The sequence below is a fragment of the Frieseomelitta varia genome, unplaced genomic scaffold, assembly GCF_011392965.1.
Source record: "Frieseomelitta varia isolate USP_RPSP 00005682 unplaced genomic scaffold, Fvar_1.2 scaffold_298, whole genome shotgun sequence".
NCBI classification, from domain to species: domain Eukaryota; kingdom Metazoa; phylum Arthropoda; class Insecta; order Hymenoptera; family Apidae; genus Frieseomelitta; species Frieseomelitta varia.
Window position 1 is genome coordinate 744,647 of NW_025110032.1, and position 20,816 is coordinate 765,462.

At 37.2% G+C, this 20,816-nt stretch overlaps 1 long non-coding RNA gene across 1 annotated transcript; it reads left to right on the top strand.

Moving 5' to 3' along the window:
• The first annotated feature begins 759 nt into the window (after positions 1–759).
• On the top strand, positions 760–10,178 carry LOC122529592. Its single transcript, XR_006306829.1, has 2 exons — positions 760–914; positions 9,028–10,178. It is a non-coding gene; the product is annotated as an uncharacterized LOC122529592 (long non-coding RNA).
• Positions 10,179–20,816: the final 10,638 nt, after the last annotated feature.

Here is a 20,816-nt window from a genome sequence, read left to right on the forward strand (position 1 = left end):
CTCCATCACCATCCATTTCCCAAACGATCGTTTAAACGTTTAATCAACAGTTCGATCCACCTGCATTCCCCGAAACGCGACTCACCTATCATCCCCCTCCCCTCTCCCACCCTTCACCCCCGCCGGTCTTTGTACATCATTTAACTTTAATTTCGTCGCCAGACGCTAATGATCGTCATGCGAGGTAACTACGCGGGGCCAAAACTTTCGTTCATCAGCGAAATCAGCGTGGCATTAAAGTTCGCAAAGTTGCTAATCGCTTTCTCGCTGCTTGCTAACGCCTTTAAATCGTGAGCCAACTGAACTGCTCGCTACTCCGTCACCTCCACTCTCGTACGGGCTACAGACAGGAGCAACGATCAGGGGCTGACTTGATTCTCCCGTTCTCACCTAAACGCCAAAACACCGGGATTCGTCCGCATAAATTCCGACGGTTGTCAGAAATTCTATTTATCGAGCAGCCTCCGGATACGCGTTACCTCGCCTCCCGTAAATACGCACGTTCTTTTATTTCCCCGGAGGGAAGTCCAGAGGGAGGATACGGCCCGGATACGGTTCGAACGAAACTGTAGTCCTCTCACGATCAGACCAGAGTTCTCTTAGCTGAGGTGATTGCCAGCTGGCTCGGATTAATCTCCTCCCTCTCGTCATTCCCAAGCCCCTCGCCGTCGTCCGTGAAACTGATGACATGCCTACGGGTAGACGATGCCTCCTTCCTCCTGCGCCTCTTCCACCACCTCCTTTCGCCATCCACGTCTTTGCTCGCACGCTCGCATAGATTAACTTTTCATACACGATCCCCGCAGTCTCCGTCGGAGTCTGGATACGTACGCGCCGGCTGGGACACGTTGGACCCGGCGTCGATTATCAAATCTCTATCAGCGACGGCGAATTATACCCTTGGTCCGCGAGGCGTAAGTTCAGGACGAGAGAGAAAGATAGAGAGAGAGAAAGTGTGTGTGTGTGTGTGTGTGAGTGTGTGTGTGTGGAGGAAACAGTTAGCCAGAGGTGGAGAACAAAGGAGATTGAGACGGGTGTGCGGCCAACAAAAGGGGGGGGGGGGGGGAAATAAACGGGCAAACGTGAGTGCAAAGTAATCGTTGATCTTGTTGTCGCGACCAAGGGAAAGTGAGAGAGTGTAAATTCAATCGGAATTATGTAAAACGAATCGCTTCGTCGCCGAACGTTATAAGGAATCTCTGAACAAGGATTCTGTCTTGAGGTTTACGCGATTGTTGAATTTTCGGAGCGGTTGGAAGTTCGTTAGCACGTGAGTGACAGTTTGATTGTGGAAATATTAGTGGTTTCCTTTTTACATGTTACATGTGTCTAGGAAGTGTCTATGATTGTTATTGGTATTGAGTGTATTCTTTTTTGAAGTTTTTTTGTAAATTAATCAATATTGTAGTTAAAAAATTAATATCTCTTGTCTATTTTTACGTGAAATTAGTCTAGAAAATTTGTGGTTAATGCTTTCTTTGTAATTGAAACACAAGTCTGTTGTTAGTAAAGATCTGTACGACGAAAGGGAATAAAAATGAAGGGTCTACGATGATTTCCTGATGATTTTCAACAGCTGATACATCCAAACGTTCCAAATTTCAATTGAGATATAAAATTGACCAATATCCCGTATACTTTTTCACACGAAATAGCACAGATATCACTAGTGCGTAAATACCGAGTTGCACTTTTTCGAACATTTTAATTCCACTTTAGTTAATTGAATTGCATAAATTGCAACCGAGCGGCGTTCACGTAATAAAAATGAAAATGTTCAATTACGCTTCGAAACTCGACGTGATAAATTATTCGCGGGTTACGCGAATTTAGATCGGATTACTTTCTATTATATACCGTGAACAGCGACGGTCAATTGTTGGCTGTTGCTATCGTACCGTCGGCCGTGCACGAAGTTAGTTTTAATTTCTTGATTCGCCCGTAATTTATGAACATCCTGCCACATTGGAAATTTATGCAATCGCGCATTGCGATACAATGAGATTCGCCAAGTGACACGTGAAAGAAGATAATGAATGTGCGTGTTTCTCGTTATTTCTCGTTTCACGATTTAGTTATTATCTCGTTTCCAGCTGAAAATGAGAATCCGGATCTGAATCGAATTTTAATAATCAATTTCGCGTGGAACTTGATTCGATTTTCTTTCTGATGCCTCCGATACTGCAGAGTATTTTATTGAAATTGGTCCTACGGTTTGAGAGCAACTGAAAAATAAGTTTCGAAAAATTTGGAAATTTTTCCATAGTAATTTATCATTTTCTTTTACCTTCATTGTATCTTTTTCTATTCTTCTCAATTTCGCCTAGCTCTTGTCTAAAGTCACTGAAGGTTACAAGTAGACAGATGATTGATTTCTGTTTATCGAAGATAACCTCAGCAGAATAGTTGTTCATCACACTTCTATTAGTCACTCCTTAGATGCAGACGTTTATTACGAATGCGAGACACTGTGCAGATTATGCGATATCATCATTTTAAAAAGTCTACATCTACTTACGTTATTATATCAAACTGTGAATAGGATAATAGCAACATCTTTCGATCTGAAGCGATACAACAACGTCTATTTTAAGATAGCTTTATCCTTCTTACGTAATTCATTCATCGTAATATCGATTGCATCATCCTTTCGTCAGAAATTTCTACAATTCCAAAATTAAAAGTTGCAAACTCACAACACAACATAAATCTTAATACTAAACCAGTTTCACTTCAATAACTAATTTTCTAGGAAAGGAATATCGAGAATTAACACACACACACAAAAAAAAAAAACAAAGAAGAAACTATGAATACCCCGAGAATTCCCTGTTTTACATATAAACACAGTTATAAATTCCACCCTGGTAATAAAACTTGACTGACGTTAACCAATGAAATTTAAACGCGCGCCATAATGATTTTATTACCTGGTTCTCCAGCGTCGCCGCGAAGTTGTATTCAAAAATTACGATAGGCATACATCTCAGCGGGGCGAGTATTCGCGAGTCAGCGTGACAGCCGGAATGAATTGTTTCGAAGGCCGTTACGCGCCTCGTAATGAATGCCCATCGCAACGATTTTCATCGCAGCCAGGAATCCCCACGAAAAAGGACGAGAAGAATCGTCCTCGAGCGAATTCCCGTCTTCGCGCTGGAGTGTACGATTAATTGCTATCTACAAGCGATAAATTGTACGGCCGAGAGGCGAGTACCGGCACAATGATAATGTAAAAGCCCGGGGGCGCTCTATCTTCTCAGAAATGTCCGTCATTGTATCGTCCGGGAAAGTTGAAAACTTACTCTTAAAATTATTGCCACACTTACGCCTGGCCGAGCCAGACACACAATGTTTCCAACAACCTGCGCTTTGTACGACGAATTTCAGATTTTTCTTTTTTTTTTTTTCTTTCTCCTCGAGATATCGTGCTGCTCGTGTTAAAGTTTTGTAGTTTAAGCGTGTGTGTTTATGATTTTTCTCTCTCGATAACGCTGTGCAATATTCCTGAATAAACGACGGTGTTTCGAAAATGACAATTAGGCTGTCGATTTTTGTGAACATTTATGTCTTTACGAAGTAAAGCAATTATAGAAGTTGTTTTCAATATTTTTTGTGCATTACACATTCGATACTCTGTGCATTTTTATGTCTTTTTTCTTACTTGTGATCGTCTTTTTTCGTTCCTCTTTTCTTCTGTTATATAATTGAAAATTCAAAAAACGCTTAGTCTCGTTTACTGATTATACTAGAAAATCTGAAAATAACTATTAATTATTATATAATTAGGAAGAATTTAAGCACTCGGAATTTTCTTGCCTCAGTTTATAATCTTTTGAATTATTGTCCGATACGTTAAAGAAAGAGTAAGTAGAATAAGTAAAGATATATGTAGATAATAAGATAAATACAATCGAATGTTAAGTCTAAAGGCGATAAGAAAAATAAATTTTCTCTGAAATTATTCACATTCAATATTTGCCGTAATTAAACTGTAGAGTAATTCTTGAATGAGAGAATTACGATGAGATAAATATATTTTGTTCGACATTATAACAGTGGTGACCAAATGAAAGGACAATTTTAAACAAAGTAAACAACATTCATGATGTTAATGGGCAATTGCCAATGGTAAATTATTTATATTTCAATGCAAAATAATAATGAATTTTACACATCTTCCAAATTCGCTCGCTTGAAAAGTATAATTAAATATATTGAGAATAAATGTGAATTAAAGATATTTATAAAAATCAAGATTGTCAACAATTGTGGAAAGTGTAGACACCGTACAACAAAGACTCTGTGTACATGGAAGACAGTCTAGATTATGGAGATTGCCGTAGACCGCATTGAATTAGCAACCAAACTAGTTCCACCTAACTTCAGAATCTTTCGACATATCTCAACCTGCTCTCTCAATCATTCGACTGGTCCGAAATATCCATACTGGCAAAATGTTTAACATGCTCAATCTATTTAACCAATTTCAGCTAAACTTAACTTATCTAGTTAAGTTTAACCCAAACCATTTTAACTAACCCGCGTCTAATCCCAGACCTAACCTGCTGAATCTGCCTACCTAGCTCTGGACCATGCCATACCGAGCTTCAATCCCTAACGTATTCCACATATTCCGTCTAAACTTAGTTTAATGTTTCACTTTGTAATTTGTTTTCACTTTGTTAGAATTTATCTGTTACTCGCGCGTGTTAGCGCGATGTAACTTCTCTATTGAAAATGTTACTTACTTAGATGGCGCGTGTACTCGAGCCATCTTTAACAGCGTGCTATTCTATTACGCTAACTTATGCTACCTAGTTTCTCTACCTAGATTATGTATAGTGTGCAGTGTCCGATACACTGCATCGATGCACTCAACATTCCGTCGATTATTAATAATCCATATAGTTGTGAAACTTTAAATTTTTATTACACTGCAAGATGGAACTTGGAATGTTTTAATGGAATAAATAATAATAATATTTTAGTAAAAAAAAATATATATATTTTGTAATATATATTTTTCTTTACCATAACCCATATTCAATCTGTAGATTCAAGCTGAATTCCGTTTCAAAAAAAATTTTTCAACGTCTTTGATGACGTCTGAATTTTTGCAAAAAAACTACGTTCACTTTCTCATTTGTGTAGAAGAAAGGAAACATCATAGAAAAGTAAATAAAGTACAGATCTTGAAAGTGGAGACTTCATGCTTTCAAATGAGATATCGGCAATTTTTCATTAAAAAAAAAAAAAAAAAAAAAAAAAAACAATTAAGTGATCTCTTAATCTTTCACGCCAGTGTGAGTTTCGTGGACGGAGCAAATTTTCAGAATGCAAAATGAAAATGTACAAAACTACGTCAACATCCGCAGCCTGTGCAGCGTGTAAATGTTTCTCAAGCATTCACGCGGAGGAGGAGAAACTTCTTGGTCGGCGGTAAAGTTGCAATGAACAGGATGACAAGGAGCGGCGAGATTACGCCGAGAGTTTCGAGAAAGCATCGCGCGTGTTTGTTTCTTTGTTATCACGGCGATTCGCGAAATTTTCTTGGTGGCGAGGGATTATTCGCGCGCGGCGGAAAGTTTGAATTTAATTTTCCATCTGGAACAATGCTGGTGCATGGCATAATAGCGTTCGAGATTCGCGGTCGATTCGTCGGGCGGTTGATTCGAGGCTTCGTATTCCCTCCTGTCTCGTATTCACGATTAGAATGATATGCTTTGTCCTCGCGCTGTCGTCCATGACTGAAGTTTTTAAAAGAGAGAGAGAGAGAGAGAGAGAGAGAGAGAAATACCGCTGCGAAATCGAGTTTAACGGGAAACTTCACCCTCGACCGTGCAGCATAAATTTTTATAGCGACCCATAAAAATATGAAAGGTCGATGCTCGAAGTAATCTCTGTTGTGCGATAGATTCGTCGTTTCGTGACAATTCGTCATTCGTGTCGCAAAAATTAGGGTATCTTTTGAATGGGAGACTATCGCAGAGTAAAGTTTCGTGATCTTTCAATTCTCTCAGTCGTATATATATTCTGTATTCTTTACTTGTATCTATATTTTGCATGTACATTTTACAACATGTCAACGCGATTATTTTGCAGGACTGAATCAATTATTGGTGAAGTTTTACAAGTTAATAATTCACGTATAAAATGTATGGAATTTTACAAAATTGAAAGTGAATATCTTTTTGAATTAAAAATTAACTGTGAAATTATCTATAATTTATTTATTAATCGTGTCAAATGTTTCTGAAAATAAGCACAAAGAACGTGTTTAATTTTAATAATAAGTTTGTCAGGAGCTGATCTTAATAATAACCTAATACTTAATAACGAAGCAATATCTTCATGAATAATAAAATTATTATGAATCGTAAATTATTAAACAAAAACGTAAACGTTTATTTAAATAGAAAAAGGATTGTAGTTAGTGAGTGTTTCATACGTTGTAAAATTCTTTAATATTATCGGAACGTTATCGTACAATATTTGTCTTTTTACTAGTCCAATTTAATTTGATAATTACGCATTGTGTGATACAGCGGGCGAAAAGCATCGACTGAAAACAAGGCAAAATAATTATTCATTTCGTTCATTTGATAATGAGTGGGTGCTGTAAATTAAAGAACGGACACGATGCGGTGGAACTGCATCAGAACGGTACAAAGTCTAGATTTAAGCATCGCGGATCGAGAGAGACGCGGCCAACGAACTGTGAAATTATAAATACCCTTAGGAATTGTTGCCCGGTGCCGTTATTACGACGCACGCGATCTCCGCTTGTTTTTAGTAAAACGTTCATTAGTATCGCTTCAAGCCATTCGAACGAGCACAGTTACTCCCTTTTCCGTACGAAAATCCCCAATCGACGTCGTAACAAGAATTTCTGTTTCTATGGGATAGGAAAACGAGAAGTAATTTGAGAAATGAATTTATCCAAAGGATCGTCGAAGGGTGCAGAATTCTCTGTTCATCGGCATGCAACATTTATCAGTTGATATCGTTATTAATTAAATTACCGAGATAAATTAATTTACAGAAATATTGATATTTCTGTTGTCATTAGCCAGTATTTAGCTGGATAGACTGTAATTTTTGATGGATCTGTAAAAGAGAAACATAGATGACATTTTTTTCAAATTAATTATTGACAGGTCGCATCACTCACTAGATACAAATTAATTACGACTTGTCGATTGAAGTTATAGATTATTTTCATAACTTACATTCATTAATATGAAATGAAACAGTTATAGAATTAAAGTACATGTTCCAAGAGTATATAACGTTTCAAGTAAAAAATTATTTGAAATGTATAAATAAAAAATGATATTAGTCAAATTGTGCCAGAAGTATTTGCTTGCGCTTATTTATATTCTTATTATTCAGTGTTTGATTTGAACTTGTTTAATTAATACCTAACTATTAATTCACGAAGAAGAACAGCATTTCAATAAGCAAACAGCCAATAAGTAAATTAATTTCTTGATGGGGAACAAAATAATACTGTTATTTATCCAAGACTCATTTCAACGGAGTGGTTCTTTAATTCAGAAGTTCTTTCTTCTATTGTAAGCTTCGCTTCATGAAGACGAAAAGAACGTTTCTTTCATTTACAACAGATAACTATGCTTTCAGTTTACGTCACTTCAACTTTTATTTTACTGTTGAAGCACCGATAAGTAGAAAAAAAGTGTTGCAACTTAAGTAGATTGTAGACATTCATACATTTAAAGTAAATCAGATCAAATACATGAAACGTGAAAGTATAATTTCCGTTACTTGACCTTTGTTTCTAGAATAAAATCAGCATAAAGATTTTTAGATGAAATAATTACGAATAAATTCTAAGAAATAAATTCTAAAATTGTTTGTGAAAATACATGCTCGAATTATAAATTGTACAACACGTAGATTAATCCTCCTTGTATTTTTCCGAATTGCAATATGTGATTTAACATTTTCACAAAAATTAAACTTTCAACTGGCACGTTAGATTTTAATGCTCTCGTTAATATGTACGAAATTGCACCTGTGAATGATGAAAAATAGCTATCGCGTGAAAATAAATCACTTTGAAAGTGGTGACTTCGATAAACACTGAACTTCCGCAATTATTCTTCTGTATTATTTCAAAAATACGATCGTAAAATATTTCTCTGGCGATTCATTCATTCTGGTTCCGTATCTTTAAAATTTTTACGCGTGATGAACATTTCTGGAATATGACACTTTCCAAGCGTGTTTCGTAGCGTTATAATATTTCTCTAAAATTGTCAAAGTGACACTGTTTTTGTGATTCGTAAAAGCAACTTCTTTGAATGTAATTGTAAAAGTGTTAATACATACAAAAATTTCAAGCTGCTTTTACGTTCAACGAGTAAGTGTCAGATTTTTTGTTAATAAGAATTACTGAATCATCGTCTGAAATGAGTAGATGATTTATCGTTTATGAAAATAGAAAATGATGTGATGTAAAAGGAATGTTTAAATGAAGATAGGTAGACGATGGTAATATTATAAAATTTGTTGTTGAAAGATAGATCAGAATAACAGTGTCATATTTTCAACTCGTTTAGAAAAATCACTAAATCACTGAGTTGATTGCATTTGGACTCAACGTTACAAAAAAAAAGATTAAATAATGAGTTGCTTCAGGCACTACAGTCGAAGGTATCTTCAGTGTCTAAAAAAGTATCATAATCTTTACGCTGAAAATAATTACGTTCCTTCGAAGTGAGAATTCTTAATTTTTGTACGTTGAATATTAGAATCAAACGACGAAAATTCAAGAAATTCAATCATTTCGTTGTTTAACTCTAACGTTCAAGGTTCAATAAAGCGGTAAAAAAAATCGTACAGTAAGTTGGTTTTAATGGGTTGTTGCAAGAGAAAATTTCATTCTCTTAGGGCCACGGTAGACTTCCAATTATGAGAAAAATTTTTCAATGTTTTTAGAGAATTCTAATAAATTTGTTTAAAAAATCGAAGAAATAATCTCAGTTATTGTCGTTCATTTTTCAGGTATCAGAGAAGTTTCAAACGATCGTGCAGTTCGCTAGTTATTGACCAAGGATGCGTTTGCTGCTAGCGATCGTAGGTCTAAGTTTCTGGATGTTGCACGTTCTTGTCTGTCCTGCAAACGGTATGGACATAAACATCCTGAATTCGGATTCCATCTACTTTCCCGACCAAGCAGAATACCTGAAGCTTTCCATGAAATGTCCTGAGAACATGATCTTGTGGCCAGGAACTCGTCGGTGTTACAGAGAAGGCGAGCAAGGTCCCTGCAATATCGGTAGAGTTCTCATCCTTGATAAGAAACTCTTGAAACCTGATTGCAAAGACGAATTCGTACCATTCAAATAAACAGGCAGGGTTTGCAGTTCACTGTTCTTACCGATTCGTCAAACTTCCGCCAAAGATGGCAGCAGGAATCCGGAAGTCATCCTCGAGATACTTGGAGGATTCATGATCGTCTGATCATTTGTAACTGTTATTTTTTTTTTTTTTTTCACTACGAAATAATGATGAAACCTTCTTTTTTTTCTACTGTAATTGTTCAATTTCACTTTCATTTTCATTTTCATTTATATCTCATTGGCGCGAGGACAAACACTGTGTGGTGATGATTGATTTACTTCATGTTACGTTGTTTGTGTCATATAATACTTCAACGTAGAATGTTTCGTAAAATTCGATTACAAATCTGGTTATTTTGATAATAATGTAACGACGATTCGGTTGTCACATTAATTTATCTACATAATTTGCTTGTGGTGTTTGTTCATTCATGTATTTAAATGTATGCTTAGTTAGTATTTTCTACTATTATTGTATTATACATAGACTATATATTGCCAATTTGATAAGCTTATATGACTGATACTAAAGTATTGAATGATTTAACTAATTTTTTTATCGAAATAGAAGTTAAAGAAAGAAGAAGGAGTACCTTGCGTTACACAATTACTAATTAAATGTAATAAACATGACACAAATAATATTAGCATCAGTACTATATCATGATATAGGTCTGGAAAATAAATTTTATACTATGTATTTTGATCGTAATCTGTGAAATAAACTGACAATAAGATTGAATCTAACTTAAGTTTTGTTTCATACTGTAGCAGCAATAAATCATTGAAAAATAAAATATGTTGTGAATTAAATTCAACAGCAATCACTTCTTTCTAAGTTGATAACAAGAGTACAATAAAAAATGACTAAAATTATTTAATTGATATAAAAAAAACATGTTATTTTCCAATTCTAGCGAATGTTTGTACTTGTACTCTTGGTAAAAAAAGAAAAAATCCAACGAAATTGAACAGCCGGGTAAAATTGTAAATGCTTATTTCGTTCGTGTGAAAACATCAAATGATACAGAGATATATTGGATAACAAATGACAACAATGTTTTTCCTCTGTTTTTCTAATGTATTTTCAATACATCAGAATGCATCAAACGCACGTCCGATCTGAACGTACCAATAGCAAATCGATAGAGCTTTTAATGAGAAAAAATTTAATTTCGTACCTTTTTAAATCTTTCATTTAGTTTATTGTAAAATTGTATTCATCGAAATTATTGGAAGGTTGTCATTTGGACCAGAGTCAATGAATTTCATACGAAAAATTGGAGTTTTATTTGCCTGGACAGAGTTAGATTTTTTTCATTTTACAAATTTGTGCCGTACAGCGAAATGCATATTATATTTTTAATAATTGAACTTATTACGATCTCACAGTTATGTTCCATGAAATTATATATTATTTATAATTTTTGATATGTACTTGAATGAAGATATATATATATATATATATGCACACACACGAATACGTTTACTATTTTTAATCATTGGAGAGTTGCCATTTGCCATTAACGTATTCACGTCAGCAGCAAATGCGCTGATGTAAATGTGAAATGTCTCTCATTAGTATCCAGCCTTTTCCATGTAAATAAATTTACATTAAGATATTTCACGTTGATTGTCAATTGTAAAATAAAATTCATTCTGAAATCTGTTAAAATTAAAAATTCGTATATGTCAAAATGTTATAAAGTAATTTATGACTACTTTGCTTCAATGTAACGCAAGTCCACATCTAATACTGTACTCTTACTCGAATTACATTTTACATCTGAGATTTAAATTGTTTTCAATGCCCATGCACATTTCACATGTCCTTTCTTTACTGAGAAATAATGTTTTGAATAATATTTTATTTATTTAAAACACGCAAATAAATACGTGTACTATTTGCATGCTCGTTCATTCTTTACAATTTCTTTCGTTCCTTCTCCCAATCTCCGCGGCGGATACGTGCCGTGAATAGCAGGATCTCTACGATTAACCCTATTTTAAGAATGATTGCTACCGGATAATAGGCTCGATAATCTCATCGGGCTTTCGATCTTGAGTGTGGTGCGCGTACAAACAAGATACAATCGAGTTTACCCTGCACGATCCCCTGGCGCACTTCTATTGAGAGACACCAATACCCACGGTGTGATATAGCCTGATCGAAATGTGCTTTCTTCTCTGGCGTGGTTAATTGCTTGCTCACGGCAAATGCGTATTTCTCTAGATATCCGTTGAGAAATTGGGGTTAATAAATCAGCGGTTCTACGAATGTAAATGAGTACGTTATACATTGAAACTATATATTATAACAATTGTATATATATATGTCACTATGTGTGTATTAATACCAGAGAAGTGTATTTTTAAAGACTCGATATTTTATTTCACTGAATGATGATAGGGAATTGGAAATTGAAATTTTGTGAACAAGAAGCTAACTATAGGAAAAGAAATTAATTTTTATTAATTCTTCGAATTAATAACAAGATAACAATATGCCAATAAGAATTATTCAATTTCGTTGGTTAATGCTGCGAGATGTATATTTGGAAGTAGTAAGGAAGTAGGAAGTAATTATAATTAACGAAAGAATGAGGAAATGAATTTGTTATTTGTTATTTGCAAAAACATTCTAAGATTAGTACCTTATCTGTCCAATAGAATTGAACAGAACGTCTATTTCCTTTTTCAGAAATTGGATAATTGGATAATTCATTTTAGAGTAAATTATTTTTCAGTGAGAAACATTCAAAATTTGCCGTACGCATTTTATACATTTGTATATTTCAACTACTTTGTATTATACTTATAACTATTTTGTATTGTAGAATTCAGTACGGTAGTTCTTTTTGCCTTTCGACTAATTTGTCATTCTCATTCTTTATGGAACGTGAACGTGACATAAACGAGCTACCGGGAGCGAATGTGCGTGCGTTATGCTAAACCGTGGCAGCTGCGCGGTCTGATCACGTAAGCGGTTAAGCTACTATAACGAAAGTCTTGGAAAGAAATCTCGATACAAGTTCGTGTATTTTAAATCAGTTTATTTTCAAACCTTGATTTGATTACATCGTCCTACTTTACATTCACCTATTTGAACATTTCCGTTTAAATTTCTGGGAAATTTTGTAACAAGAATGAAATCCGTTAAAACAACACGTGCGAATTTCAACATTTCGTATTTTTGTCGAGTTTTAAATATTAAGAGGTATATTCGCCCGCTATGAACAATGTGATTATTAATTCCAAAGTTAGAATTAAATCCTGTGTTATTTGAGCAACTGCGAGTGCTACTCTCTTTCACTGAAATGTACGCGTTTACTGTTATTAAAACGAATTAAACGTTAATTATTTTCCTCGCAATTGAAAACTTCGTTTAATATTTCTTTATTAAATAGTTTTATTATATTCGGGAGTCATTTCCTTTTTAGCTTTATGTTCTGCTCGAGTTCATTTGATCGAAATGAAAATTAATTAAATATTTCGTTTGGCATAGATATATATAAATTGTACTACTTTTGCATTACTTTTGTACTTTTCGTTTCAAAGCTTAAAGATAAGATATCATTAAGAATTCAAACGTGAAAAATAAATGACGAACGCCATAAGGTTGAATTCTGGACGAAAAAATTTTCTAAATACTAAACTCCTCGTATCATTAACAATTTTCTCTTTGGAACTTTCCACTTCAACGAATTCTCCGAAAAATTTGTTTCTCCTATTTCCGTCACACTACGTTATGAAGATACGATTTCTGTTTAAGAGAAACTTAGCTAATTTCCATTTAATGAAAGATCTATCAAATTCCATTTAACAGGAATTAATTCCCACTCAAAAGTGCGCACGTACACGTTCCTACATTTTCATTTTGCCGGCTGACAGCGCGCGCGCGATGGAAAAAAAGTTTCTCACCTGCGTGCGGACAATAAGAACGCGTGAAATTTCCTCTCGAGATTCGTATAATTCCCATTACATGCCATGTACTTAAATCATGCGCTGCTGTACATCATTCAGCTGAGTGAATCCTCGAGATCCGACGGGGAGCTTACAATGGACCTTGGTTCAAAATGTAGCGCACCGCCCGGTTTTTCTGCCGGGGCGAGATTTAAATCTTTGGATTAAAAGGAACGACAAGAAACGCCGCCGGAGATATTCTACCTTCCTAGCTCTGGGTACGGGAACTGCGATTTCTATAGCCGCTTATCCATTCGACTTGCTGCGCCCAGCGCGCGGTCTGTGATGGAATTTGTTTTCCAGTGGGAACTAAATCGTGCACAGATTCGCCGACCGTGTTACACCCGAAACAAATGTAAGCCATTGGATTACGAAAAGCGGCGGTCAAGGCGAACCACCAGCCGCTATACTGCATTGCTTTCTGGGTCTTCCTTAACCCTTTCGCTACAATATGTTCGTGTCTATCTACAGTATTGCAAGTACGCTAATATACAAATAAATTGTCAACTAATGATTACAATGTGAATATTTATATATATAATATTTAATATATTTAATATATATGTAATATTATATATATATATATATATTTCATTTCTTTTATAATTTTTAAATTATATATATATATAAATAATTGTCAATTAATAATTAGACTGTGAATATTTAATATATATATATATATATATATATATATATATATAAAGATTATAAAAATAATAGAATATATATATATATATATATATATATATATAAAATTATAGAAAAAATAAAATTTTTCTAGTACTCTGTATTTCGAATATATTATTTATATGTGCATTTTTGCAAATTACGCCATGATGTTTTCATATTATTTTAATAGAATGACGCAACAGCAGCGTCACGAGATCCTAAGATCCTTCAGGTCTAATAATTTGTTAGCTTTAGCCCGAGTCTTTAGCTCGAGTTTTCGAAGCTTCGAGATTCAACCTTAAAGGCTGAGCCTTTAAGACTAATGTTGGACCAGGACTTCGAGAAACTTGTACGAAACTTTAAGACTTAGCTCTCGAAGCTCACAAGGGTGATTCCGTGAATAATACATCGCTATCATCGACACGTGTGACGTATGATAGCATACGATACCGTTTACAAGCATCGTTGCACACAATTTGAAAAGTTTGAGTCTCCGAGTTTAGGGACTCGAATGTCGAGGACTTCAGCCCTTCAAGAGTCAAGATTCAAGCCGCAGGAACTTAGAGCCGCGACTCGAAATTTGTCGAAGGCTCAATGTTTATTTTAATAATACTAATTACATGTAATTACACGTACAATCTGGCACCGAGTGGTCGATTGCTAAGGTGTTCGAGTTGAGACGAATCTCCGCCTCGTACAAGGATTTATGCGCGAGGAGGAAAGAAGTCGGGCGTTCAGAATGCGATCGTTTGTCACGCAGTGCTGTCGTCGAGCCGCTTTTTATATCCGCACGTCGTCGACGACAACACGCGCGGCTCAACTTGTGGGGGCTGGAGTTAACGATGGAAACTTAGCCACCGATTCTCCGCACGGAATCTCTGTATTCTATCAGATACCCTCCGTTTCGCTGATACGATACACAGACCCAAAGATTTATAGGGTGTCTGATAGCGGATCATCCGATCGACAGAAGAGAAACCAACTGGAAAATGGATTTAAATTATGAGATGTAAGTTCTTCTTTTCTGCTCTTCATAAACTCATACGATAAATATTTGATATTGAATATTGGTCGAATATTTCTTGTCGATGCAGTTTCTTTTAGAATTTTATGTGTTGAAAAGACTTGATGCCTTCGTTCATATTATTTATGCTCGTAACAAATTGCAGTCACTATTTTCATACTTAAAATTCTCTACTGCATTTATACATATGTATATACACACGCTATTATTCCTTTAATTATATTATTAAAAATGTTGAATGCAAGAACTTTATCTTTCTTTCAAATTGTAATTCGTTGAGGTTTTGAATGTGGATTTAGTCTTTTAAATAATATTTCTATTTTTCACAATTTGCAATTTCTATAACTATACACGTTAATAATCACAAAGTACAGATGTACGAAAGAATAATATCAACGTGAAGTTATTATATTTATAGCGTCTATATAATACCAGAAGAATTATATATCCTTTAAAGATATTCTCAAATTTCGCGTGTAACCTCGATAAAATCGTTGGACCAATGCTTTACCACTTCACACATGATCTGTTGTGCGATATTTTATCAGGAATTTTTACACCGTGCAATAATCATGATTCCCGTAACGTGGAGAAAGATTCGAAGAAGATCCTACGCGTTTACGTATTTCTTGACTTTCTCAAATCGAGTTCACACATTTTCGCGACAATACATTATCGCAAACATGTTCGATTGAAATTTTTCTTCCTATGAAATCACTATTGGATTACTAGTGTCAGTTGCCGCGAGATATCGCGTCACACAGTACCACATGCGTAAAAATATTCGCTCGTACCTTTTCCCTTTTTATCTCTTTCCATCCATTCGTATCTCTTTGTTTCTGTCTCCCGGCAATCTGTAATCTACATGTTCGAATGCGACATATTATCTCGCATTTACCGAGGATATTGAGACACCATTTACAGGAAACGCGCAATGCTTTCCATTCCTTCAATGCTTCGAACGTCACCGTCTGGAAGAATGGTTTTGGTTTGTATGTAAATTCTTGTTTTGTATCATAGTGCTAGCAGTGAATTTGTTTATTCATTGTACGACAGAGAAGCGATATTTCTGAATAACAATGAATTTCATCGAATTACACAGATCGTGTGAATATTAATCGTAAGTTTTTAATTTCAAAGATAGACGATCATTCTTTGACATTAGCGCTAGGTTTCAAGATAAAACTATTAGTTACCTATCCTTGAAAACCTATTGAAATTTGTTTAAAAATCTTCTAATATATTTTGCAACGAAGGAACTTGAGAAAAATGCATTATTAAATTTGTTTTCGAATTTTTCGTTTTCCATTCCAGCGAAACAGCTTGAATTGTGGAATTTCCTCTCGATTTATTAAAAAGGAAAATGCATTTCTCTTTATTGAAACCTACGAAATTTCGAAAATTCTCTTGCACTGAAAGAACGGCTCGCAGAGAACGATACATCAAAATTTTTCTTACAACGAGAAAAATCTACAAAGAACGAAGTCAATTGTTCCGTCTTTCCGGAAGCTCGTGTATCACGACTGCAACAACGCGAGTTCTCGCGTTGAAAAGAAAAGAAAAGACCCACTTCGATGGTCTTTATTTCCACTTATCCGTCGAACAGAAAATATCCCCTATTCTACAAACACATACTGACTGGCGACTGATTTGAAATTCACGTACGGCAGCCCGGTACACGTTGGCGAATCGTGTCGAGATCGTGGTAGAGACGGCGCCCCCCCCCCCCCTTACATTTTCATCTGCTTTCAATCTGTATCGCCAGCCCGTCATACGTTTCTCAACATTATAAGCACCGGTGGCAGACGGTTCGGCACACGGCAAGTTAACCGGGGCTGGCTAAGCGAGGGCCGCCTACAAAACGGTTGTCCGTGTCAAGTACTTATGCGCTTCTTTTTTGCTAAATACATTTCAATATCCGACGAGGGAGCAGTCCTTTCGAACGCGACACTCTGCACCACGAGAAGGAGTGACAGAGCGAGCGACAGCGAGAGAAAGAAGGGGAGAGAGAGAGAGAGAGAGGGGGAGGGAAAGAGATACGAGCCGCGGATACGAGACGCGGCTGGATGAAGGAAAAGTGGGCGGAAAGGGGTAAAAAGGGCGACAGGAGCTGCAATATTCTTGGCTCGCATTGTACGTGTCCCATAAGTTGGCAGGCGAGCTCCCTCTCAGCGACAGCTTGACAGAACATACGCTCCTTCCTGCTCGAATCGTTTCGTCCTTCTTCCTTCCATCTAACCCCAACTTTCACCTCTTTCTTCTTCTTCTGCTTCTTCTTCTTCTTCTTCTTCTTCTTCCTCCTCCTCCTCCTCCTCCTCCTCCTCCTCTTCCTCTTCCTCTTCCTCCTCTTCTCCTCCATTTCTCTCTTTCCCCAGCACCCTTCTCCTGCTCGCGCTTCCTTTCGTCGAGGCGTGCTCGAAAATAAAAGTTTATAAGGTGTTGCCTGTGTGGGTGGGAACGAGTTCACGGGGGTATAGGTGCGCGAAAAGACGGTGCTGGTGGAAGGGGAGTAGGGAAGAAACGTCGTCGACAGTGGGGGAGGCGAAAACTCGGCTGGGTATTGGGGTGACGAGGAACGATCGGCGCGAAGGGAAACCGGTATACGGTTCACGCGGCGCGGTGAGAGGCGGGTGGAAGAACGAGAAAAGTGGAGACCACGTGCAGAAATAACGTTCGTGTTTTTGATTTGAAGCACGTAACCGAACCACATTGAAATCAGATAGGGGCGCGAGAGACGACGCTAAACTGGCTCGGAGGCTACGGCAAGCTTACTACAGGAATACCTAAACCGGTCCAAGGTTTGAGCGGAAGGGTGGTGAACGCCGAAGAGGGGTTAGAAACGCGTTAGAAGGCGACCAAGGAAGCTAGATACCGAACTCTTTGCCGGTGAAGGGACGCGAGAGAGCGAACGGCGGTGGTGGGAGGAGGAGAGGCGAAAGAGGGCGCGAAAACACGGAAGACAGGCATGCCGTCCCGACGCGAGCAACGGGGTTGGGACAGACGCGTTCACAACGGGTGAAACGTGCCACTTTCCAAGGATTTTCGAATAAATCGGCGGCGTGTAGACTAGCGCGTTCGTTCCACTATAACGGACTCTCTCTCTTTCTCGTTTGCTCTTCGCAGCTTTGACTTCGACTTGCCTCAAACTCCCATCGGATTCGTATTCCGTAATCCGGATGGGCCTGGGTACGCGGATGGCGGAAAACGTCGCGGAATAGAGTTTGCCGTCCCGCCGCAAAGAAGAATCGCAGGAATGCGCATCCGCCGAGCGTGAATCAAACCGTTCCGTGAGCCACTCCCCCGTCAATTACGCTTTCGTCTTCGTTCATCGGGGTCTTTTCGGGGCACGTCCCTGGGCCGACGACTGGCATCTTCGCGCTGCCGTCACCGTTTTACTTTCGCTTACTCGAATCGCGCGGAAAGATTCCTCCTTTTCTCTCTTCCCTCCGCGGCTTCAGAGAATTCATCCCCTCGTCCGAAGAGATTGTTTCCTCGAGTTGCGCGCATTTACGGGATGCTCGAACGGTAATAAAAATTGCTCCCGCGTTTCGCGAGGTTCTTTCAGGAAAAAGACTGTTGCTCCACGTGTTTGTTGATTTCGTTTTCTGTTTTCGGTGGGAGTTTTCTGACGCTGTGAAACAATTTTCTTTTTTTTTCATCGAGATTCTAGACCTTTTCAGTTACATTATTAGACAAAGCTGATGAAAATACTAACGGAGAATAGGTAAAAATGTCTCTTATTTATTGTACTTTGCTATTAAATTAAAAAGTTTTTAATAAGAAAAGTTGAATGTTGCAAAAACTTGTAGAGATTGTCTTAATGAGTTCATCCCTGAGAAATCGAAAATTTCTTTCAAATTGATGGAATCTAACTAACGAGATTCGTACTATTTCATCTTCGTCATTGATATATTCTATACAATTCGCCATTATCGGGCGTAATATAAAATAATGAATTTAATAATAATTAAGCAACAGTTATCTGCGGGACAAGATCAGAAACAAATACATTTGTCGTTCAAGCATTTGCAGATTTCAGTTCAGGATAAGGTGAAACATCGCTTAGATACGAGTACTTGCAAAGTTCCTTTCTCCTTATCTCCGAAATACATTAATTCTTAGCGAACTTCACAGCTACGCGAGGCTATGCGAGAAGCACAGAAACTATGAAATTATTTTCAGTAATTAACAGCCAGTATATTGTGCTTTCCTTCTCGGAAAGAATCAGAAAGAACATTGATTTTCACATGTACGTACGTAGAAATCTTTCTGATCCGTTTCTAAATTTCAAAACAATTATCGAGTAGAAACGTTTTATAAACTATAATTTTCACTTCCCTTTGTACTTGATCTACACGTGCTCTTTAAACATCTGAACGATATTAGAGTTTAGATAAACGAGATAAAAGCGAAGAACGAACAGTTACGGAAGGAGCGCAACAAGAAACAAATCACCAACGAGAGATTATATTTTTTCGCGATAACGACATTCTATTCTATTCAGAATGGTAAAAAGCGTCCCCGCCTTTAGAACGATTCGCCTAACATTTTTTTGCCGGTTCCCTTTCTTTCTACGTTCCGTTTCGCCGGCTTCGGCTTCAACAGCTCTCCTCCGTGTTCAATTCTGCCTCTTTTCTTCGCCGAGCACCTCTCTTCTCGCACCTCCGAACGCGCGTTGCGCCATATTTCAAACGTCATATTAGCAACGACCATGCGTCTTCCACGAGTAAAATGTCTATGCTAGCGGCAGGCTTGCCGCCACTACATCACACAGCCGGCCTCCCTCTTGGCGTCAGCCTGCCTTGGTATCGTGTCACCTTGCTAGCTCGCCACCAATTACACATTAATGCGACGTCGCGTTATCCGGAGACGATGCGCGAGATGGAAAAGGGGAGGGCTCCGAGAAGGATCGAGACATCTCCGGAGAGTACATCCCTTCCGCCATCTATATTAGTCAATTAACCTACTTCACCGTGTCGGAACGATTCGATCAACGGAAAGGGGATCGCTCGGAAAGATAGCGCAACGCTTCGCACACTAGTTTTCGCGCAACTCCTGCCGCGACTTTCACCAGTTGTCACGACCTGTGTGCAGAGACTTAAGCAGATCTTCTGTCGTTGAATCCTCGGTTTCGTAATTTATATTAGTCGCCTTAGCAGAGGATAAAGTAATATGAATCGTCGCGTGAAAAGCGCTGGATTTATAAAAGCCTGTTATCTGATTGAAAATGGACTTTTTTTTATGAAACGATTGTGTTCTCCTCGGTGGATTCTTTTTTTTTTTTTTTTAATAATCGTTAGAGAGAGATGAATTTATGGTACACGAACGTACAATACTTGTTGATTTTCGTTCGTTATAATTCGCGAGAGTGAGTACGTGTTCTACGAACACTGAAAGTACACATTTAAATTCGTCCTTTCATGACGTCCCACAAAAAGTTTCCACGGAAACATGGATTTCTAAGATGATCTAATTAATCATTCACATACGTGTTTCGTGAGTTGTATATATATCCATCATCATTTTATCGTATTTTAAAGGAGTTTCTACGAAAACATGGATTTTTCAAACGAACCAATTAATTGAAGTACGACCACGTTCTACTGATCGACTAGCACGTGAGAAATTTAACATTGATTTCTGTTACATCTAACAGAAATCAACATTCTGTTACACCTCCATCGTGAACTCCATTATGTCTAATAGATAATAAAGTTTCTCACTTAATGTAGCTGAATACGAGCGAAAAATCGAACTTTATCTCTTCCACTTCTAACACCCTAGTACGTACTCAC